Source organism: Lactuca sativa, chromosome 5, assembly GCF_002870075.4.
Source record: "Lactuca sativa cultivar Salinas chromosome 5, Lsat_Salinas_v11, whole genome shotgun sequence".
Taxonomy (NCBI): Eukaryota; Viridiplantae; Streptophyta; class Magnoliopsida; order Asterales; family Asteraceae; genus Lactuca; species Lactuca sativa.
In genome coordinates this window covers 349970391-349996234 of record NC_056627.2, presented here as the reverse complement: position 1 = coordinate 349996234, position 25844 = coordinate 349970391, and the positions used below count along the sequence as shown (strand labels likewise).

General features: G+C 32.5%; 1 long non-coding RNA gene across 29 annotated transcripts; it reads left to right on the top strand.

Moving 5' to 3' along the window:
* The first annotated feature begins 1268 nt into the window (after nt 1–1268).
* LOC111878778 (uncharacterized) lies at nt 1269–25251 on the top strand. 29 transcript variants are annotated; one of them, XR_008223703.1, is made up of 20 exons: nt 1362–2481; nt 2893–3073; nt 3224–3281; nt 3863–3955; nt 5189–5263; nt 5357–5464; nt 5875–6128; nt 6248–6307; nt 6587–6638; nt 6929–7034; nt 7125–7208; nt 7892–7974; nt 8097–8403; nt 8483–8575; nt 8678–9052; nt 9182–11285; nt 11865–11932; nt 12006–12080; nt 24257–24980; nt 25068–25251. It is a non-coding gene; the product is annotated as an uncharacterized LOC111878778 (long non-coding RNA). The 29 variants fall into 29 exon arrangements; XR_008223707.1 differs by lacking the exon at nt 11865–11932 and having other exon boundaries at nt 9182–9241; XR_008223704.1 differs by lacking the exon at nt 11865–11932.
* Nucleotides 25252–25844: the final 593 nt, after the last annotated feature.

Sequence of the window (25844 nt, the reverse complement as noted above, 5' to 3'; positions counted from 1 at the left end):
GCAAGGCAGATCCAAGAAGTTCATAAAGAATTTGTGCATATACAAGTGGCAAATTTTCAACAACCCAATCCACAATTGATGCTGAATTAATGCTTGCATCAACACTCGGGAAAAACTGAGGATCTACTACCTTGACAAACAAGAAGTCACCTTAAGAACGGATTGTCAAGCCATTATTAGTTTTTACAATAAGAATAATAGTAATAAATCCTCAAGAGTTAGGTGGATCAAGTTTACAGACGCATCCACAAGAACAGGCGTCAAAATTAACATTGAACATATAGAAGGGAAACATAACACCCTTGCTGATTCTCTCTCAAGACTTGTTAACCTTTGTTTTGCAGAATGCACAGTAGAAATGAAACAGTTAGTAGTAGCAACTTTTTGCTCAGTGGAGGAAGTTCTAATAGTGGACCCGGGATGGGATGATTATTGGCTACAAGCGTTAAAATTGAATCGTCCCGTTCCACTTTGTCCTGTAGCTCGAAGGGCCCGCATATGAAACAAAAGATGTCGGCCATTAGTATGAATTATTATGTAAATTATTAACATGAATTATCACGTAGGGCCAATGTAACATAATCAAATAATGGTTCCACTACTAGAAAAATAGCATTTTACGACGCGCAATTAATGGCATACCCTGATAGAGGACGTGTATTTGTGCGTGCCCTAAAAATTAATGTCAGTTTTCCAAAATTTGAAGGATAGAGGACACACATTTTTGCGTGCCCTAAAATTAGTGTCCAAAAAAAAAAAATTAAAAACGCGGAGGGCACTTATTTAAAGATGGGTGTCGTGGAGATGTCGCTTTATATTTTTAATGAAACGCGTGTTCCCTTCTTTTGCAGCTGGGGGGAAATGAAAATCCAAAAAGTTTGAAAGGCCGCCATGTTATCCTCTACCTTATTACCGTCGTTCTTTTCTATATCTCTATCTCCCACACTCTAATACCCCAAAAACCCTAATATCATCGCCGATCCTCTTTTCTCCTACAATAAAATCGCAATATCACCAAATATTCGATCTTCCACAAGAAAATGTCTCCGACCGATGTCTTAACCCACTCTCTGCCCTCACACTACTTCTCCGATCGATCTTCCACAAGAAAATGTCTCCGACCGATCTCTTAACCCACTCTTTGCCCTCACACTACTATATTATAAAACATATTCGAGAATATTCCCTGACACTTGCTATGGTTTATTCCTTTATGTTTTTGGCATATTCCATATGCCATTTCTATGTGTTTCGCCTATATAAAGGCATTTTATCGGTTGTAAACTACCATTGAAAACCCCATTACAACCATCATTTTATAATCAAGCTTCCGCAGGATTTTAATAAAAAAAGGTATGCTTTTGTAATACTTGTACTTTACAATTTTAGTACTTGTACTTTAAAGTTTTAGTTTTTGAGCTTTGGTACAAGATAAAAATTCATGACAACGTAATTAATTTGTTGTGATATAATTAGCCTTCCCAATATTTGATAATACACAATAGAATTCAATTTACCAATTCTCGCGCAACCAAACAATTTAGAAAACAAATTACAAAATCTTAATTTTTAACATCAACGAAAAGATAAACAAATTGATACGTTTTTGACAATTTTAATTTTTATAATCAACTATTTAATCCGCTGTATCCAAATTTGGTAACAATTAATGGTGATTTCGCATTCCATAAAAATATTACTTGTTACTTGTTTGTACATAAAACATTACATTGTCTACTTCTTAAATTTCAAGATTTGTCAAATATGTTTTATAATATAGCAAAAATACAAATATAAGTAAATTCACCAGTGAATCTATCCATAAATCCATTTATGTATGATTAAAATGTTGAGACTGTAAAAAGAAAATCAAATGAATCAACTTATATTCACATATAAATATAAATATTTATTAAAATTAATATTTTAGCCTCGAGGTCATAGACTAATTTAAGTGAAAACAAGATAAAATATTTATTTGAAAATTGCAATGCCCAAAACGATTAATAAACAAACATTTTAATAAATTTTAATTGTTTACAAAACGAGAATTAAGCATATTAATAAGTTTAAGATTTGATATGTTGCTTTCATGAGGGTGTAATTTAGAAAATGTTAATTTTGGAAAGCATTTATAATATTTAACCGTTGGAAGTCGAAAGAGTTGGCTTGTTATTCCCGCAATATATACGTTCTTCAGCTATCCCGCTCTAACATACCCAACCCGGGAGACCCATGGCGATCTCCGCTCCCCGGAGACCAAAGAACCACCTTCCTTCGCCGGAGATCTAAGAAGCCCTTGGAATTCGAAAGGACTGGTTTGTAGTCGAGCGTTATATTCATCATTCCGCTCTCAACAAACCCAAACACAACCAAACCCGTAGCGATCTATGTAACTACACTACCGGAGACGTAAACACCCCCAACCTTCGCAGGATACTCTCATTCATCTCTCTTGTCCAAAAAATTATCAAGATCATTGTAAGTTTTTGCTAGGTTTTTTTTTTTTTTTTTTTTTTTTTTTTTTTTTTTTTTGTGATTAAGGTATTGTGATTTCCTTTTAAATATAAAATAGTTGTTTGAATAAGAAAGAACCGAAGGTTGATTGCTATTTTTTTAATCTTATTTTATTTTTCCCTCTTCTCGTTGGGGTTTCTACTTTCTAGTAAAACCCACTCCTATTTGCTTATGTTTTGCTAATTGATGACTAGTTGACATTTTAGTGTAAACAAACTAACAAAACAATGTCTGTATTTATTGCATTTAGCCTTATTATCTGGTGTATGTGATTGTGTGACGTAGAACAGGGCTCAGGTTAAGTGTAAAACTAATTTATATGTGAAATTCTCTATGTATTTGTTACTGATAAATGACTCATGATATCTTATATAGGATGGATGAGAAGCTAACATTGGACTCATGGATTAATTTTGCACTTTATTAGTTTTGACTGAATGTTCTTAATCAGAACAACTGAACAAGACTTAATTCAGTAAGGCTGTTTCTTTTTTACTTAAAGCAAAAAGAAAGAATTACGCAAAGTTTCAAGGAGAGAAGGCTTTCCCTATTAGAGGTAGTTATAACCTTTACATTACAATAAACCTATTCCATCATTCCATGTCTAAGGCAAAAGAGAGCGAATTGGCAAGTGGGATTGTTATTTTTCTCTCTAATTCTACAAAAGTTATTAATTATTTAATTAAATAGTTTTTTCGTTTGTTAGGAATAAGCTCTACTGTGAAGAATAATTATTGTGAGAAGGTGCTTATTCAGGTTAGCTGGTAAGTTGATTAATGAGGGGTCATATTCAAAATTTTGACTAATGTCTTTGATCCTCTTTCAAAAAACAGTGCACCCCATGTTGTTTTCAATGATGATATTCGTGTATTAATGTAGTTTTAACCTTATCAAGGGGAATTTATAGGGATTAGAAATGTATTCTAATATACTCTGTTTCTTTCTCTTAATAGCAATGTACTTTACATATTACAAGTTAAAGTAGATTTTTTAAAAAAATAAAAAATAGAAATTCTGCGTACTATCATATGGAGATCTTGAAGAAAGTTGATGTCATAGTTTCGCCAACAACTGGGTATTTATTCTATCTCATTATTGTAGATTTCTTTAATTTAAAATTAAATATTTTTAAAACAAGCATGGGGTTTAATATTTCAAGATTTTGCATCCTATTTTCATTTCGTTCTATTACAATATTGTACTTTTATCTTTTTCTTATTAAGACATTGTAGTTTAAAAAATTTACCCATTTATAGCAAATGTATGTGTAATCCTTAGACTCAGATTGAGACTGATTTCAATGGGACACAATTGCAGTTTTTAACCCCAAGATCTTTCGATTCAGGTAAGTCTCAAAGTCAAAGTCAAGGTCAAAATGAAATGAGGAGAAAGTCTCTCAAAATGATGCCTGCATAGTTCACCCTGTCACCCTCTCGAGGTAATTCATATCAAAAAATAAATTAAGAAAAGCCACTTTGTACTAAATTAAATAATTCATATAATTGTTACCCTATCATGACAAAGATAATATTACTTTTGGCATTTATTTAGATTGAAGAGGTTGCCTAGCTAACATATTTTATATATATATATATATATATATATATATATATATATATATATATATATATATATATATATATATATATTAATTACCAAAATAGGTATGTGAAGCAATTCACTATTCATTCCACATAAGCATAGTCATTTTTTAAGTTTTCATACTTGGGGTTCTTTTTACATTTTTCTCCCTTTACTTTTTTTTTTTTTTTTATATTTTGTACCCTGAACTAATTTTGATATAACAGTTTTTATCCTTATAGTTTTAAAATTTATATATATTTATATTCTTTCTCCTTAATTAATTTTTATTTAACAGTTTTCACCCATTATAATTTTAAAGTTAAATTATTAGTATTTTATACATTATAATGTCAATTGTTTGTATCCATATTTTATTTTGATATTTTTGTGTTCCACTTTACATGATTTAATTATCTCAATGGTATATATGGTGTCAAACTACATTTTTTAACATACCGGATCTTCCACAGCAACGCGCGGATGGTCTAAACCCTAGTTTGTTTTTAATTTGTTATAGGATAAATTCAGGAAATAGCAACATACTTAACATATGTTAAGAAAGTATGGATTTCTGGTGACAATTTTTGTTACTGGATCATGTAATAGATATTTTTGTTTTACTATTAGTACTTAATAGATAATTTTCTTTATCGAAGATCAATGATTGTGTAACAATATTACAATTAAAACCCGTGGGAACCACGAGTTATAAAATTAATTAAATTTTCATAATAAAAATTTATAATTATTAATCAATTATTTAAAATAAATTATTAATTAAGAGATATATCAAAATTTTAAAGCTATTATAACTTCAAATTTAACATATAATTAGAAAATGTAAATTTGAATTTTGAAATGAGTTTCCTACATGACATATGACATAATATTAATGAGGAGTTATATTAGAGTGACACATGGCAAAAGGAGATTAAAACTATTCATTTATTAGAATAGGGATTCTACAACGTGTAACTGGAAATGCCCTGTATTCAAAATTCATCATCTATCTATAATAGTATTCAAAATGCCCTGTATTCAAAATTCAAAATTCATTATATTTTAATTATGTTTCACAAATTTGCAGAGTGGATGTGCTCTGATGTTAGGTGATGTTCAATCATTTCTTATCAGTTGTTTCAGACCAGATAAACAAGGCAAGGTATTTGCTTCCTTACCTTCTTAATTATTGTATTTGTTAAGAAAATATTTTTTGTTTTCTAACCATTATTAATAATACTATTTCTGGTGGCAGGTCTTGAAATATGCATCTTTATATGCTTCACTGCTAAAGCTAGAAGTCATTGATGATGATAAAGACAATAGACTGTGAACCCGATATTGAGCTCATAGTTGAATGGAGGTATGATTTTGTTAAACATGTCCTTATTGACAGGTTGGTGGTTTAGGTCCAAAAAGAAATATTTTTGCAGTTTTGGTCCTTAATTTCATAGTTACATAATGCTGTTTAGTACCCGGGTCATCAACTCTATCAACATAGATGTTAAATTTATAAGAATGACCATTTTGTCATCTCTTTCATTTCCATTTTCAAGGAAATTTCTCCTTTCGTTAAAAATCTGTCATATATGTTGAAGGAGCATAACTAAACCCTAAATCCTTATAAATAGAATCTTTTTTAAAATTATCTGTCATATATGTTATTCACGAAATGTATTTTTTGTGAATAACTTTTTAAAATCTCTTGCAAATGGAACACCTTCATCTTCATTCAGAGTCTCTCTCTCTCTCTCTCTCTCTGATAACAATCAGGAGAGACTTGATACAGATACTACTTCAGAAGACATTCATTCGAGCAGCAAGCAGAAAAACAACAGGCAAAGGCAAAAAAACCCACGACCCTGCCCTATATATGGTCACGGTCAAAGTCAAAGCCCTGGTCAAAGTCAAGGTCAAAAATGAAAGGAGGGGAAATATATGGGCTTCCAAAGACCACCAGCCTCTCGAAATGGCCCCCAATGATGTCAGGTCACCATAGTTCCCAAATACCCTCTGACCCTCTCGAGGTAATTTTTATCAAAAAAATAAATTTAGAAAAGCTGCTTTTGTACCAAAAATAATTTCATATAATTGTTACTCTACTATGACAAACTTATTATTATTCATTTACATTTATTTTTGGCAGTTTAATAAATTATCACTGGTGTGGGGAAAGCCACAACAGCATCTGTTGGGGGTTGAAGAGGTAACACACACTTGTTTTTAATTTTTTATATATAGGGTACATTTCAGGAAATAGCGACATACTTCATTTATTTTACCAATGTAGGCAATATACTTTACTTTTTACCCATAATAGCAACATACTTATATTTCTTTAAAGATAAAAGCCATACATACTTACAATTTCTTACTCATTATGGCAACATACTTAGATAGATCTCTTTACCTATCTAAACATGTTTGATTTTGGTTGCTATTTATAGCATTATACTCCAAATAACCTTTTTTATTATTGAAATAGGACATGGAAATGAAGATGCTGGGGAGTAGGCAGATATTGACCCACAGAGATGGTATCATATAGTTTTCAATTTTGGTCCTTTTTTGAGGTTTGTAATGTTTTAGTTCCTTGTTCCAAGTAAAATGACTAATTTTGGGGCCAAAATTGTAAAAAAAGCTATATTTGGTGACAAAAATATGCAACTTTACTTGGAACAGGACCAGAACTGTTATAAGAACCACAAATAAGGACCCAAGTTCATAAATTAGCTATCACCAGGGACGGACCAAACTTGTATTTTACTCTTCTTTCTAAGTTTGTGTGCTTTATATTCTTCTGACAAATTCCGCCTTTTTGTATCAGATAAACACATGTGATTCGTGCATACAGAAATGCTCTTTCTATTTTTAAAAGAACAACATGGATTCATATGCAGGATCATGTCCATTTTCATATAGGAATCAGGACAGTAAGTTAGTTCTAAATGAATTAGTCATTCAAGTTTGTTATAATACGCATTAATTGGTTGAAATTACATTATTACCCTCTTTGGACACAGGTGGTATTCTTTTCTTGGAAGGTTTGATGTGGCAGTTAAACATACATTAGAAATTGTGGCTTGTAGTCGTCAATCAAAGCCAATGTAAGAATTTCATTGATGAATGTGTGCTGCTCTGATAGACATGAGGAAAATTATTTCATTATTTAAGAAACGCAAATAGAAGTAGTATTTTTTTTCAATGTTTAAGAGTCTCTTTGAAAAATAAAAAGGTTATGGAGACAAGCCCTGTGTTATGTGGTTTCATCAGCTGAATAATGCACAGGTAGTCTCTAATTGCATCTGCTTTTGAGTTATTCTTGTGTTTTATGTCTTTCGCATCTGTTTTTGTTGGGCATTTTTTAAAATGTTTTTATTCCATTTTCCAGTTAGTGTTTCAGTAGGATGCTTTTTAAGGAAATAAACTTCCATTATCATTGGTTCGATGTATAATTGTGTAGAGTATATGACAATCATATTTCTCAAAATAGCAACACACTTGATGATTTATTTATTACAGCATCCTACTTTTTGTCCACCAAAACCACTTATGTTTTTTTTAAAAAAAAATCTTTTCAAGTCTACCAAAGTTGAACCTTTTCTTACTATAAGTGGAAATTATTCCTTTTCCTATACCAAAGATAAGGAAGGTGACTGTAGTACTTTCCCATGGAAACCTAATTGCAAATGTTTGTGGTTGAAGTCTTGAGTTCTATCAATCGGATGTTTAAGTAAATGGCAATTGTTTCATCATTGTTTTGTTGTAATACTCTCCATGCTTATTTCAGTTATATATCTTATCTTCCTTTGGCACACATATAACCAGATCATATTGGTGTACTATGGTGGCTCAGTTGGGTTTTATCAAGGAGTAAGAAACTTGAAGTTTATGCTTTTTCCAAATTAAGCTGATGATAATGATTTCTTTATTGTATCATGTCAAAACTGCTGTTTCTTTTTGACTTAATTACTGTAGTATTATCATTCGTGTAGGGCAACTTGAAATTGTTGGATGACAAGGCAAGGTATTCGCTTCCTCCTGTAATATCTCACCTTCTTATTTATTTAGTTACGTGTTTTTTTTTTCTCTTGTATTTGTTAAGAAAATATTTTGTTTTGAGAATATGAGTTTTCTAACCATCATGCTTTATCAAACCTCACAAATCTCATGCCTGGGAATTTTCCATTATATAATACTATTTCTGGTGGCACTTCATGGGATCTTTGTATGCTTCACTGCTAAAAGCTACAAGTCATTGATGATGGAGGAACTTGATATTGAGCTCATTGTTGAATGGAGGTATACTTTTTTTTGCGAGGGTTTATGATGATATTTCTCTTTCTAATTAGCTACTTTTTATAATGGGTATGTTTTGAAGATTGATGTGGATGTGGATGATGCAAATGCTATGATATTATAATGCGAATCAGAGGAATCAAAGACAAACTGTAAACACTTTTTCCATGTTCAAGTAAGGCCAACAAAATTCATATCTTTCCTTAAAAAAATTGCGTCTGATATATGATGTGTTTAAAAGATATTGGTGTTCATAATAAGTCATTTTTTGTTTCAGATCATCAGAAGACGTGGATGTATTTCCTGTGAATAACTTTCAAGACCCTCTTTGTCTTCATTGAATTAAGCTCCTTCCAAAATCTCTTGCAAATGGAACACCTTCATCTTCATCCTCTGATAACAATTAGAAGACAATCATTTGGGCAGCAGGCAGAGCCAAAAAAACTTACAACCCTGCCCTGCCCGAGATCTTTCCATTCAAGATTTAGAAAAGTTTCTCAACTCTTCTGTTGATGGTCATGGTCAAAGTCAAAGCCATGGTCAAAATGAAAGGAGTAGAATTATATGGGATTCCAAAGACCGCCAATTTCTCGAAATGGCCCCCGATAATGCCACCATAGTTCCCAAATATTATCCCCCTGACCCTCTCGAGGTAATTTTATCAAAAAAATAAATTAAGAAAAGAAGCTTTTGAACCAAAAATAATTAGGATTTGCTTTCATATAATTGTTACTCTATCATGACAAACTTAGTATTATTCATTTACATTTATTTTTGGCAGTTTGATAAATTATCACTGGGCTGGGGAAAGCCACAGCAGCATCCTTTGGGGGTTGAAGAGGTAAATTGTTTGATTTTGTTACAAATAGCATTTTTTTTTTCCAATTAAGTTATTGCACTTTGAAAATCTAATCTTGTTTGGTTCTGGTTACCAACTTTTACTTTCATATTTTTCCGATTAAGACATTATATATTGAAAATCTAACCATTTTCAACACTATATTTTCTATTATAGCGCTATACTTTCAATATCTAACTTATAAGACCTTATATTTTTAATTTTTCTTCTTTTTGGTCATTTTACTTTGAAGTGGATTTTTTTTCCTATTAAGCAACTGTACTTTCAATTATCTTTTCATATTATCAAAATCTACTCAATTAAAACATTGTTTTTTCAACTATGTTTACTCGCTTTGCATTTTAAAACTCTAACCTGAAAAGACATTGTAAATTGAAAATCTAAACATGTTTGATATTGGTTAGAGTTTATGTCATATTACTTTCTCTTGTAACTTTCATTTCCTATAAAGACATGGCATTCCAAAGTAGTCATTGCACTTTTATTTGTACATCTAAGGTCCCTAAACAAAAAATATTATTACTGATATTTTAATAAATAAAAAACAAATCTAAACGTAATAAATACTTACTGCTTGTTTATTAATCCCCAAATCCCCAAACTTCAACCTTTTTGCGGGAGATCGAACCTAAAAAGCTTGAGATATTAAACCCTTCAACATAGAAATCGACTTCAAAACCCTTTAAATGGAATTCCTAAAACTCCAACCACTGAAAAACAAAATAAAAACCCACCTCTAAGTTTATAAGATGAAACAAAATATCGAGATCAAACACTTTAGTAGGAAATCCAAAATCTAGCCACCCCAAATCTTAAAAATTACAAAGCTAAAATCAATATGGAAATGTTTCTTAAGGCGTTGTACTTCTAATCTTCTTTCTATTAAAGCATTTTATCCCATTAAAACCTTTATTATTATACTTTGAATATCTACCAAATTATAAGATTATACTTTCAAACTTGAACCAATTTAAATATTTACTTCTAACTTTTCTGTTTTAAGATATTTACTTTTCCAACAGGGACCAAATTTACAGTTTACTTAACACTTAATTTTTTTCCGATTAAGACATTTTACTTTTATTATTTCTTGTATTAAGACACTGTGTAAATAAATTGTAACCAATTATAGCATTATATCTTCAGTATCTAACCTATTAAGACATTGTATATTTTATTTTACTTCCCAAGATATCGTGGTTTGAAAGATTACAGTTTATAATTTTCTTATTGAGATGTACATATCAAAGGTAACGACATATAGCACTCTATACTTACAAAACGTTGTACCTTTCAATTCTTTTTCTAATTAAAACATTGCATATAAGGGCATCACTTTTCATCTTGATGACATTGCTATAATTGGATAGATTTTCCAGGGCTACTTACTACAAAGATGAAGTGCAAATTAATGTATGTATAATCCTTAGACTTAGATTGAGACTGATTTCAACATACTTCATCTATATCATATGTGAAATTTTTTGTTACTGGATCATATGTTAATACTTTAATACTACATATTTTGTTTTACTATTAGTACTTAATAGATAGATAATTTTCATTATCGAATATCAATGATTCCGTAACAATATTTTAAAACAATATATGAATGCTTTATCTATCTATCTGTTTTTTAGTAATATTACAATTTTGGTCCTCGTTTTGAGCTTTGTAATGTTTTTGATCCTTGTTCCAAGTAAAATGACAATAATGCTATGACCAAAACTTCAAAAATTATTGTTACAAGAATCTCAAATAAGACTACCCAATTCATAATTCATTAATTAGCTATAATCAGGGACCAAAAGTGTATTTTACTCTTCTTTATAAGTTTGTGTGCTTCTGATAAGTTCCACCTTTTTTGTATCAGATAAAACATGTGATTTGTGCATAATACATAAATGGTGTTTCTATTTTTTTAAGAATAACATGGATTCATATGTCCATTTTCATATAGGGCAGTAAGTTAGTTCTAAATGAACTACTATTTATTAAAGTTAGGTGAGCAGATAAAGAAGGCAAGGTATTCATTTGCTTCCTCACCTTGTTAATTATTTAGTTTCTCTTGTATTTGTTAAGAAATTTTTTTGTTTTCTAACCATCATACTTTATCAAAACACTATCTTATGCCCCGAGATTTTTCCATTTTATTTAAGCATGCCATTAGCTCTTTTAGTAAAGTTGACCAGTATCTTCATCTTGTTTCTTTAAATCTAATTCATTCCTCATCACACAAGTTCTTTGAGAAGTCAAAGTCTGAAGAAAGAGAAAACAAAGAAATCATTTGCATGGTTTTCATTTAATCATATTATTTGTTTAACTTACAAGCGCTCTGCACAACAGCAAGTAACCTTGATTTTAGATGTGAATTTTGTCTCCATCTTTTAAGTGAAATTTCTCTAAATAAATTTCATATTTCTTTGGAATTCTTTTTGCCTCCCTTGACCCTTTCCAGTTTCATTAGTCATGTTTATGATGACAGGGCCTTGAAGCAGTCCAAGTTTCCTTTTTTTTTTTTTGGCATTGCTAAATTTGGTAACCTATTTTGATAGTTTTTTCAATGGGTACATAACCCTTTTTTTGTTTTTCTTTTTCAAAAAAGTGTTGCAATGATAAAGTATTTGAGATAGTAAACCTGGATTGGATGATGTGACAATTTGTTTGTCAAAGGTTAGCTAGCAAGTCTTTGTTCCATTTGGTGACATACTTCATTATATTTTAATTATGTTTCACAAATTTGTAGAGTGGATGTGCTCTGAAGTTAGGTGATGTTCAATCATTTCTTATCAGTTGTTTCAGACCAGATAAACAAGGCAAGGTAATCGCTTCCTCACCTTCTTAATTATTGTATTTGTTAAGAAAATATTTTTTTGTTTTCTAACCATTATACTTTATCCATTATTAATTATACTATTTCTGGTTGCCTGAGAAAGATATCGTGGGTTGAAAGATTAGGTTAAAATTTTCTTATTGAGATGTACTTTCAATTCTTTTTCTAATTAAAACATTGCATTGAAAATCTAACATATTTAGATATTGTACCTTTATTTTTTTTTTCTATTTTGACATTGTACTTTGAAATCTAAACACTTTAGACATCGTGCTTTTACTTGATACCACTTGTAACATTATACTTCCAAAATTTTCTTATATTAAAACAATTTACTTTGAAAATCTAACCATTTATAACATTATACTCTCAATTATAGTATATTATATTTTGGTATGTTTGATTGTAGGTTGAAGTATGCACACACAGTTGCACGGTTTTTTTTCCTGAATGATTTTTTTTCCCGAATGATGAAGCAATGAATTTACTATGAAGTGTTCCATGTCTGAGTTTTAGAGTTAAAAGAAACGGATTATGAGAAATGAATAAAAAGTTGATATTGAGGGTAAATTTGATTAAAATATTTTTTTTTGTGATCCTAATAGCATCTTAAGAAGTACATAAACATTTTAGTTATAAAGTTATATAAAAAGAAGTCTAATTTTCATGCATGAAACATCATATAACTTATATCTAAAACTAAGAACTCCAAAACGGAACTTAGAATTGATTTTTCAATAAATTGTAACAGTTAAAAAGCATCTATCATTAAGTCTAAAAAGATTGACAAATAAGTTATTTTCTCGAAAAAAAATTATTATTTCTATTTTATTCGTTAAAATCATTTTATGTTATGATTTTATCTAAATTAATGATTCTGTGACCATTTTATAGCTATGAATTTAATTCAAATGTCCATTAAAATCATTGCAGTTACCTCGTTTTTATAGGTTTAGGATCAAATATGAATCACAAATATTGTGTGAATGTGATAGCATGTACAAAATAATTACATGTTAATTAATCATAAATGCAAATATGATATTTTATTAAGAGAGAGAAATCAAAATGACCTACATTTTAGGCAACTAATTCAATTTAATTAATAAAAATCAATTCAAATTTCGGTCGGATTTTATTAAATATATTCAAACTAAATTTGATTTTTTGAGAATACGAATTCATTCAACACATTCCAGTTCATTATCATATATTTTGTTTTCATTCTTAGTTCTTAAAGAATACGAATTCATATAAGTTAATCATCCATTTCGCTCTCATATATTTTGTTTTCATTCTTAAAGAATATAACTTCATTTAAGTGATCTTTTTTATAGTTAACATTCTTAAAGAATACAAAGTCATATATAAGTTAATCATATTAAGACTGTACTGTATTATTTAAAGAATCGATAATCTGTTAATCATAAATTCAAACCACCGGTTATTAATTATAAGCATTCTTAAAGAATATTTGGCACATGTGTAAATGAGAATGAAATTATTGAAAGAATCAAGTTTTATTTTATAATATCCATTTTTGACACAATGTTTGACATATTTATATAAAAAATTAGAAAACAGTGAATGTATATATTATTGTAAAAATAACATTATTGTCATAGGCATTCTCGATCTTTTATGGTCCATTATTTTGTATTATGTTCTTTAAGAATAAGTTTCAATTCTATGTTTCATTCTCCAATAATCAGTTTCATTTGTTTCTTCCGTTCTTCAAGAATCTCTGGACAAAATTTGCGACCTGCGATTCATAAAAAAATACAATGACTTTGCATTTATTTTAGAATTATTATAGCAAATCCTATCTGATGAAAATTTGGAAACGATTGACATGTTCAAAAGGAAACCTTATTCATTCCAAATATATAACATATTTAATTAATAGCAAATAAATATATCATATGCAAAATACTAAAATTACTCTTCTATATTGATTGGACAACAACTGGTCACACATTCACACAGAATTTGTTGGTTATATATGATGCTAACTATATATATATATATATATATATATATATATATATATATATATATATATATATATATATATATATATATATATATATATATATAGGGTTAGGTTATTTTGTTTTCATTATCTATTGTGTGCATGTATGATTGATTCTGGACCAATCATTTTAGTTATTTTAAGAAAGTAATTAATGCATATTACATGTTGAAGATATAATGGATATTAATTACATCTTCAACATTTAATATGCATTAATTACTTTCTTAAAATAACTAAAATGATTGGTCCAGAATCAATCATACATGCACACAATAGATAGTGAAAACATTTGAACCTAACTCTCTCTCTCTCTCTCTCTCTCTCTCTCTCTCTATATATATATATATATATATATATATATATATATATATATATATATATATATATAAAGTAGGGGTGAGCAAAAACCGCACCGCAACTAAAATTAACTGCAAAAACCGCAACCGAAAAACCGCAACCGCAATAAAAACCGATGGTGAGGTTTTCTGTTTTTCAAAAACTGCAAATTTGCGGTGCGGTGCGGTTATTAGTTTCCAAAAACCGCAAAAAAACCGCACCGCACCGCATATATTATATACAATTTTTTTTTATCAATTATTAGTTTATTAAATATTAAAAATAAGACAAGTTTCATGAATGAAAGACAAATAAAATACTAAAAAACAAAAGTGTTGGTTTTTTTTATGTTTAACTTTGAAAAATGATGAAATTAGACAATTTTAAGATATTTATTGTTAATTACTAATGATTTGACGTTTTTAAGATATTAGTTGTTTGTGGTTTAAGTTAAATAGTTAATTGTCTTATACCTTATGTTTTTTTTATTATTACAAGTAATATGTTTGAATTCTTAAAACTATTTGAGCTCTAAACTGTGGTTAAAAACCACACAAATTAATCGCACCAAATCCATGCGGTTAATAACCACAACACTGAAAAAACAAAACCGCACCGCAAAAATAACCGCACCATGCGGTTTTGAAAATGGATTAATCGCATTTGCGGTTAGTGGTGAGGTTTTGGCTAATAACCGCACCGAACCGCACCGCGCTCAGGCCTAGTATAAAGTGATGGGATGTTTACGTTGGAATATGTATTTTATCATCTTGAATTGTGTGCCAAAGGATAAAGTTGGAGATTTCGGACTATTGGCCATCGAAATCCTTTGATTTCGGACTAGAAGTCCAACCGAGAACCCATAGGACACCGAAATCTCGCATGATTTCGGTCTAGGCTGCAATTTCGGTCGGCAGGGTTTGCGGTCAAGAGGTTTGCAATCCGAAGGATGGGCTCTCACAGGGGGTTTTCGGTCCGAAGGGTAGAACCATCTAAAGTATGTTTTCGGTTCTAATTGGCCACAATTTGTGTTCTCGGTCTAAGTGGTTTTTAATTCTAAAAATCGACAACCTCTAAAGTAAGATTAAATTTTATATATTATCCTTTATGAGTAAATAAATTGACTTTTAATTTCACTTGTTTGACCTTTATTGACTCTCTTTGACTTTTATTTACTTTCTTTGATTTTCATTGACTTGAAATAACAGGTTGTTACAAGCAAACCTCAAACTTCAAGCTCCTTCAAAAGAATACCAAGAAATCACTCTTCAAGCTCACTCACACTCAAACATGGGAGATGATGCACGAAACTAGGGTTTATGTACAGAGGGGACCGACAAGGAGGTCGTGCAAAGGCTATAAAGCCTTTAAATAAGGTGCAACACCCTAAAAATTAAGGTTTCATATTGAGGCTCCTTGACTCGCTGAGTTTGCCCATTATTATCCGCAGCCAATGCCACTTCAACACGACGAGTTGAAGCCTTCCAACTCGTCGAGTTGCCAAGGAAAACATGACTAAAGATTTAAATTTCATACCTGAGGATTGGGATGTTACAACTCTCCCCCACTTGGACTAGGCTTTATCCTCGAAGCCTTTTGCGGTAAACAACTTCGGGTAATGCTCCCGTATCTCTGCCTCTGGCTCCCAGGTCCACTTAGAGCCCCTCCGATGTTGCCAACGTACCTTTACCAAAGGTATTTCCTTGTTACGCAAAATCTTCACTTTCTTCTCCAGGATAACTATCGGCCTCTCGACATAGTTCAGGCGCTCATCAGCCTGAATATCATCCAATGATACCACTGCATCCTCGTCCAATACGCACTTTCACAACTGCGAAATGTGGAAAGTGCTATGAATCTGATTAAGCTCCTTCGGAAGATCCAATCTATAAGCCACCTTGCCAACCATGGCAATAACCCGGAATGGTCCAATATATCGGGGGCCCAACTTCCCATTTCCAAGGTGAGGCCTTTAGCAACATCATATCACCGACCTGAAACTCCAACTTAGATCGGCGTCGGTCGGCATAGCTCTTTTGCCGACTCTAAGCAGTCTGCAATCTCTGTCTGATCTACTGAATTATCTATGTAGTCTGCAGAACCACCTCGGTCCGACCCATGACTTTGTGACCAACTTTCCCTCAATAGACCGGGTTGCGACATCTCCTCCCATACAGGAGCTCAAAAGACAGAGCACCAATGCTAAAATGGAAGTTGTGGAGAACTCTGCAAGAGGTAGGTAGGAGTCCCAGCTCCTGTCAAAATCAATAACACATGATCGCAACATATCCTCGAGAATCTGGATGGTCCGTTCACTCTGGCTGTAGGTCTGCGGATGATAAGCTGTGCTGAAAATGAATGTAGCCTCGTGCCCAGTTCTTCATGAAACTTCTGCCAAAATCGGGAGGTGAACCGAACATTACGGTCTGAAACAATAGAAACCGGAACCCCATGGCGAGCAACGATCTCGTGAATATACCATTAGCCAACTGTTGGATTAGGTGTCTAAGCCCATAACTATTTTGGTATGTACTTGATTTGATTATGAGCATGGTCCTTTTTGGTGTTCTCCACTCATGCAACTTGATAGGATAACAAGAGGAAAAAAAGTAAACTTTATTATATGAATAATAAATTAGTACTAAAAATGGTTTTATTAATATATTACAAGATTACTATATTATTAATTAGTATTGATCAGAAATTAATTTGGAATTAAGTTGGTGATCAAAAGAGACTGATTAAATAAAGGGGACTGATATTGCAATTATCTGATAGTTGCTAGTTGGGCTATGGATTCCTAATAGAAGGGATTGGACAAAATCTATGGAAGCCCATAAAGATTTCGTCTAAGGGGGCCTTCTAGAAGGGCTCCATGGATTGCATAAGGCCTAAGCAAGAAAATTAGGGTTTCCACCATAAAACCGTAATAGCCTCAGCTATAAATATACCCCTTAGGATGTGGAATTGGGCTCTATGTCTTCTTTGAGTTGCCCTGGCCGATTTCACCTCTCTCCTAAGTCATCTTCTTGCATTGAGTGTCTGTGACTCCATTAGAGGTGCAAAACTTAGGGCACTAGGCTTTCAGAAGTCAATATCAAGAAGGATTAAACTTGTTATTGCTACATAACAAGAGAGGTAAAGATTCTAACCCTATTCATATGTGATTTTCGATATATGTGCTAGTCATAGGGTTATTGCTTTGGTATTCATAGTTGTATGTTCAAATTAGAAAAACCTAGATCCAAAGCAATTAGGGTTGCATGTGCACCATAACAATGATGTTATGCTCAAAACCCAACAGTGGTATCAGAGTGTAGGTCATTTTTTTATTTGAATAGATGCAAAAGCGAACTGCCAAAGGATCAAAAAGTCGAAATTTTGTTGTCTGACATGTCTACTCGACGAGTCTATGCCTGGACTCGACGAGTTCTAGAGTGGACTCGATGAGCAAAGTGATATGTTGTCGGATTTTTCGATTTTTTGGTCAGATTTTTATTATGATAATTACCAAAACTCGTTTTTATTGTCTAAAATCGATTTTTAGGATTGGTATGTGATATCCTTATCAAAATTGATGGATTTGGTTAAATATGGATAATATAGGAATATTATGATTCAAATATTTAACCTAGTAATTTTGAAAAGTTTTAAATTACACCTTTTTGGTTTTTATAGTTTAAATTTGAAATTAAAAGTTTTAGTTTTTTAAAAAATAAATAAATAGTTAAACTATAACATTTTGAAAGGTTTCAAAATTTATCCTCAAGTTTTGGAATTTATAATTTAATTAAATGGTATTAATTTTGAAATATTAAATTTTAAAACCCTAGTGTTTTGAAAAGTTCAAATTACACCCTTATGGATTTTATTAAATTAATTAAGAGTTTAATTAAAAGTGAGAATTAATAAATCCATAATTATATGGTTTAAGTTTAATTAAATTAAAAGTCTAATTTATTAATAGATTAAACCACTTAGTATTTTAAAAGTGTAAAATACAACCTTATACTATATAAAATTAAGAATCTAATATGTGAGATCCCCAATTTCACGACCAGAAAAAACCGATTTAGTTTATGCTTTTATAATAAAATCAGAGTAATCCTTTGATTAAAAGTATTGCAAAATTTGTTCCCAAAATAAAAATATGATAAAGATTTATCAAATCATTTCCGTAGAAATGTATTTCATTAAAAAGACTCGGGATGTCATGTTCGATACAGATCAAAAGCATAAATAGTACATTATAAGCGTTACAACAGTTATTTACAACTATTGGCCTATAATCCAAAAATCCCTCATCATCATCCAAATTATGCTTTGGGTCCACTACCTGTAAAACAGAAAGCTGAGTGAATCAGGCTTGGGAGCCTGGTGAGCATATAGGGTTTTCAACCCACAAATAATAATAAATTTATTAATTTCATCGACCAATAATAAATTTATTGATTTCATCAACCAACGATAACCCTAATTACCCATTCCCGTTATCCTCACTTTACGTCCCTAAACACCTATACAAATTGTGACATCCCTATTTTCACGGCCAGAAAAGACCGATTTTGTTTATGCTTTATGAAAATCAGAGTACCTCTTTTAATAAAAATGTTGTGGAATTTATTCCCAGAAAAACACGATAAATACGTTATCAAAGCATTTCCGAAGAAACGTATTTTATTCATTTAAAACATCTGGGATGTCATCGTCAATACATAAACACAAGCATAAACAGAACTTACATTCATTTACACTAGTGATCTATATCTCCTTAATCTCTCAGTGTAATGTCACTTCATATCGACACCTGTGATATAAATAAACTGAGTGGGTCAAGTTAGGAAACCTGGTGAGTACATAGAGTTTTCAACCCACAATAATATAATTATTATGTTTAAACAATCAAACAATCAACCCAATCACCCATCCCCATTATCTTCTTTAGTCTTAAGGATCTACCATAAGAATCAGCTATTCCTCGTTCATTCATTCCTAAGGATCATCCTAAGGAATCGGCACGAAGTCCATCGTTGCCACGGTTTACACAACGGACACTAAGTCTGCATAGTCGCCAGGTTTTAGGTATCAAGTCTGCATGATCACCAAGGTTTAGGTATCAAGTTTGCATGATCACTAAGGTTTAGGCATCAAGTCTGCATGATCACCAAGGTTTAGAGTACACCGGGTGAACACATCGTTCACAACACTTACAGGTTGCGAGCCTCCTAGTGTTCCACTGGACTGTCTAGAATAGTCTGTGGTTGTCATCCATACTCTGCTGAATGACAGGGTCATTGTTTGGGAAAAGGCTTCTCACATCGTTCACCCCTCACCCTCACCTCGTGGTCTATAACACCTCTCAACTCATCATCCAACTCATATTACATCTACCCATGTTTTACCCCAACATTATCGTAGATATAAAATACATATACAGTTTAAATCATTTAAAACATGTATAAAATCGTTCATCCAGCATAGACAGCAAGTATTCAGATAATATGCACACATAGCACGTAGTTTATATAAAATACTTCATATCTATGTGTAAGATGAAAGTAACCATGCACTCACCTGAGAAGGTGGTGACTCGGTACTCGGACAGTGCTTCGTTTACTTTAAAATAATTTCCTTCGACGAAACCTAGTATTATTACCACTAGATTTTAGTCTAATATTTACCGTGACTAATTATTAGTCTTATTATTATTATTATATAAGCGTTTAAACAATACTTTCCAACCACTATGTACAGATAGGGGCCAGACATAAAACACCGGAGGTCAGGACCATTTTGGCATATAGCACTTTTGAAATCCAACAACCCTATGCGGCCCTTTAAACCAGATTCCCCGTACCGCGAGTAGTTAAAAAGATATTATAACGACACTTATATAATAATAGCTCAAATATTTATTATAAGTTCATAATAACAATACTAATTTTAAATATAAACTATATTAAAATAGGGTAATCATAACTTACTTACAAGGGGGTTTTAGCTAGGAGTTGGGCTCTGCAGGGGCAGAACTTCGTCGCTGAATCTTTCTAAGAAAGATTCGTGCAACGCTTCGGGGCTCAGCTTACTATACTAAAACTACAGAAAGAGAAGTCGAATCACGAGAGACTGAAATGCTCAGGGGATAAGAAGAGAAAGACTCTTGAATCAAGAGAATGGTGCAAGAAATATGAGAGTTAGAGGCTCTTATTTATACTAATTGAATTTTCAAAAACTACCCTCCATAATTACTTAATGACCTTATTAGTTATATAAACAACTAAACACCCTTTTATAATACTATTTTAAATAGACTTAACGATATATGTACTAAACTAATGTCGAAAGAACTCAACATTAGTCTTATAATGATCGCATCTTCGATACCTTTCTAATGATATATACATATGTATATATATATGTGTACGTATATATGATTTATACTTTATTTTAATACGTAAATATGCTATTATAATTTTTAATTAGTTCATATGAACTCCGTTTTTGACGTTATTTATATCCACGTGTAGGTGGAGACGTACTCTACAACTTTCGTTTAGACTCCGTCGGCTAATTTTGACTTTATTTTTAAAGTTATATTTTTAACAGGCCGGGACATGATTGGTCCGTTAAAATCTCATAACTTCTTCATCCGATGTCCATTTTCGTCTGTCTTTTTATCGTTACGCTACTGATAATGAGATTTTCGATTCTCGTTTAGGTTGTGTCGGCTAAAACCGCTCGATCTAATACTCGAACTTCGGGCTGTACACCGCAAAGCCGAAACTTCGAAAAATCATAACTTCCTCATACGAAGTCAGATTTGGGTGTTCTTTTTATGGACGCTCTCAGGTTAACATATTCTACGAATTTTATTTAGATTACTAAGGCTAAAAGTTGCTCTATCATAAATTCACTATTTACGTCTTCCCGGTGTCGTGCCGGTTTCGTCGCAAAACTTTGACGGGTCATAACTTCTTCGTTATAACTCGGATTTCGGCGCTCTTTATATGTACGGAACCCTTGATACATATTCTACAACTTGGTTAAGATTATTTATTCTAAATAATCTTTTGTCGAAAAGTCGTTTTCGACCCCTATTATCTCTAAATTGACTATCCCGGATCTACGAGCGTTACACAAGGGACCTAGTCTAAGGATTTTATCATCGGGATGGACTTTACTGCTAAGGGGATACCTCAGCCATATATGTACGTAAGGCAACCATGAGGGGAATGGAGTACACCGGTGAACATCAAGCCCACAAACACCTACAGGTTGCGAGCCTGCTAGCGTTCCACTGGACTGTCCAGAAGAGTCTGTGGTCGTCATCCATACTCCTCTAGATGACTGGAACAACAACAATATCGAGGCCTCTCATCATTTTATCACACACCAACTATTTCATCTACCCATGTTATACCCAACATATTTGTAAATAAAATATATATACAGTTTAAATCATTTTAAAACTTGTATAAAACATTCATTCAACAACCATCTCAAATAAACAATCAATATATATATATATATATATATATATATATATATATATATATACGCATAACACGTATTTATATAAAATACTTCATATCTATGTGTAAGATGAAAGTGACTATACACTCACTTGATTTAATGATAATCGGGCAACACTTCGTTTCTTAAAATGATCGTTTCTGATAAAACCGGGGACTTTAATGAAAAACCAGGCTCTGCGACGTTGGAGCTTCAAAACCGAAAAGATAAAATTTTCCGGGTCTTCGGGCACTTCGATATGTGTTTCGGGTGTTGAAAATGATACCGAGGCTTCGTGGGAAGTCGAAATAGTCAAAATATAAGTTTAGGGGTGAAAAGTGGCAAATTTCTAATTCTAGCCGGAAGATCTCGCAACCCCCCTACTTATAGGGTGAGAGACTGAGGATTAGTGGCTAAGAAGGCTCCACGTAGCAGTTGCGAGGCTCGTATCCGGAGGGGAGACGTGGCTCGGTTCGCAGGTTGACACGGAGAAGGCACGCGTCGGACCACATGCTGCACACGCATGCGAGCTCAGAAGATGCCACCGATGTGAGGCGCGTCGGTCTCCTATTGGACCTCGGCTTTGGACGAATCAGTGGCTGACATGGGTCATCTCGCATGCGAGGCGACGTGGCCGAAGTCCCACCATGCGAAATTTCTCGGATTTGGCCTTTTTTCTCGATTTTTATGCCAAAACTTCTAAAATCCATAAATTTCGCATACAGACTCCGTTTTTGACGTTCTTTATATGCATGCGTAGGTAAAATTATGCTCTACAACTTTCTTTTAGACTTCGTCGGCTAATTTTGACTTTAGTTTTTATATTTTTATTTTTAACAGACCGGGACAGGAAATCCGTTAAAAATTCATAACTTCTTCATCTGACGTCCATTTTTGTCTGTCTTTTTACCGTTGTACTACTATTGATGAGACATTCGATTCTCGTTTAGGTTATGTCGGCTAAAAATCACTCGATCTAAAATTCAAGTTTTTAGCTGTCTACTGCTAAGCTGAAACTTAGAAAAATCATAACTTCCTCATACGAAGTCAGATTTGGGCGTTCTTTTTACACACGCTCTCGGTTTAAACGAACACTACGACTTTCGTTTAGATAGCTAAGGCTAAAAAGCATTTTAGCGTAAATTCACTTTTTTACGCTTCCCGGTGCCATGCCCGGTTCCGTCGCGAAACTTCGACAGGTCATAACTTATTCGTTATAACTCGGATTTCGGCGTTCTTTATATCTCCGGAGTCCTTGTTTTGTCCACTAAAACTTCCTTAAAAGATATCGGCTTTATCTAATATTTATTTTCAACGCTTATTTTTATTATTAATTAATTAAATCATAATAATTAAGCAAATAAGCACATAATTCACTGAATATTCACATAATTCATCTTTATTACTTCAAAATGAGTTACAAAGGTTGACCTAGACTATTACACCATTATTAATGCTTTAGCCCAGAAACACGGGCGTTACATAATATATTACATATGTATAAGTAAAAGTCAGTCTTACCGTTAGTAGGCCTCATTCACGAAGTTGGTCCATAAGGGGTGTTTAAGGAAGTGGCATGTAAAATGACCGTCATTGTGTATCCAATCTTACCCACCGCACCCTTAACTAGTGGAGGGTCGTTAGCCGAACGGGTAGGATAGGACACAAAATCTCATTAATAAGTATAATGAAATATAAAATAACTAAACATTTTTATAAATTCCCAAATCTTAGTTACTTTAGGAAAAATGTGAATTTGGTGCTAATCCATGAAATTGCACATTGCACCTTGTTGGTCGTTAGTGGAGCGTGTGTGGTTAACCGACACACTAATATGGGACCAATGAAGGATGGAAATGGGTGGCTCGTAGATTATCATAGATCAATAGAGCGTGTGTGGTTAACCGTCACATTGATTAGGTGATATACGTCTTCGAGAGTACCAAGCTAATTTGCATGGTTATTCACACCTTGTTTGTGATCATCGACATCCCAGTCACAAAATTGAAGGGAATAATCGAGATTAAACATGTCATTGAAAAGTTCAATGAATCTCAAAAGATCTAGGAATTTCAATTCATTTAAAACCTAATATTAATTTTTGTTTTTCATTGTGGAAATTGGTAAATCGTCATTTACCTACCTTCAAATATTTTGCAACTGGATTACGACATCCCTCTTCCGAGTTGTAGAATATTGTGTTGGGTCCTAGCCTTATTATGTCATTTGGGTGATATATTAAGGATTGAATCAATTAACTTGAATTTCTCCTATTTTGTAGATGTCAAATTCTAACAACTATGGTCTTCCTGAATCCTTTGGAAAAAGCTTTCCACATGAAGATGATATTCCATGATTGGATCGTGGAAATGGAATTCATGCTTCACTTCCTCCAACTCCTTTAATAATTCTCTCTGACCCACATGTTCGAAAACTTGAAAAGTTCAAGGTTACTCAAGCCCTATTGGCAAGCAAACAAGAAGATGGAAAGTTTGTATGTGATCACGACTTGGACATGAAGTTGCATATTGACAAGTTGGAAATGTTGGGTATCAAAGTCTCAAGGAAGCTGGCTGTTAACTTGGCTCTTCAATCACTTCCTAAGTCATATAGTGAGTTGATAAAAGATTACTATATGAAAGACCTCGACGTGACCCTTATCGATCTCACTTATTTGCTAATTGCTGCTGAATCAGCAATGATTTGGCACACTGGTAAATCAAATTTGACTGGTAGTTCAACCTCCTAAACTTCCATGGATATTGACGATGGCAACATTGGAAGTCCAGAAAAGTCTTCTCTTCCCAATGGAAAAGGATCGGCCAAGGTCAAAACATTTGACCGGATGGTAAAGAGAAAGGCTGAATCTGAAATTGTCTCATGTGCTATTCCAAAAGAGTCTGTTTGCTTCTACTACCAAGAGAAGGGGCATTGGTTATGAAGCTGCCATATCTACCTGAAGGATCGAAAGGATGGGAGAGTCAAGATGTATGACTCTAGTTCAAGTAAAATCTATTATTTAACTCTATTAAGTTCCTATTTGTAGATTCTTAATACATGATGTGATAAGATTGCATTTTGATGTTTTGTAGGATCGAAGAAAAAAAATGAAGCTTAAAGGAAAAGTATGTTGAGTCTGATCGCGAAGAAATGGATTTTGATCGCATGGTTCGATGATCGGATTTTTGAGTTGTTGCATAGGAGTTATGATAGATTGCTTAGGAATATTTGGTAACATAGTTTTCATTTGTAGATGCGTTGTAAGGACAAGTTTTCCTGCACTTTTATAAATAAAGAAAATTTTAAGTTTTTGTCTTATTTATATATCCTTGCATTGACATTCGTGAAAATTGATGTTTGTATGTTTCTGTTATTAGCAATATTGAAAATGATTCTTAGTTATGATTTTGTGGTAGTGTCAAAAATTTACCAAATTGGACAGAAACTTGGAATCATGCAACTGGTATTGTATGATGAATGAGAACCTTCGTATTTGGGAAGTTAAGACTAATTTCTTTTTCACATAAGTATGTGAGTCAAGTGAAGGACTAAAGGATCTATTACGCATTGATGTGCACTGGTTAAGTCCACCGCAAAGAACGATAAAAATATTCGTCGTGATTTTCTAAAAGTTTAGTAAATATGGTTATGCTTACAATATTAAGTGTAATTCCAAATTGTTGAAAAGGTTTCAATGTAAAGCGGAACGAATAAGAAGAATCATTTAGGCAGAAAGATAAAGTTTCTTCGATCTGAAAAGAAGGGAGAGTACTTAAGTATCGTGTTTTATGATTAACTTAGTGATTATGAAACCGTGTCACAATTGTTCCTCTAAAGACACCTTAGTGCACTAGTATGGCTAAGAAGAG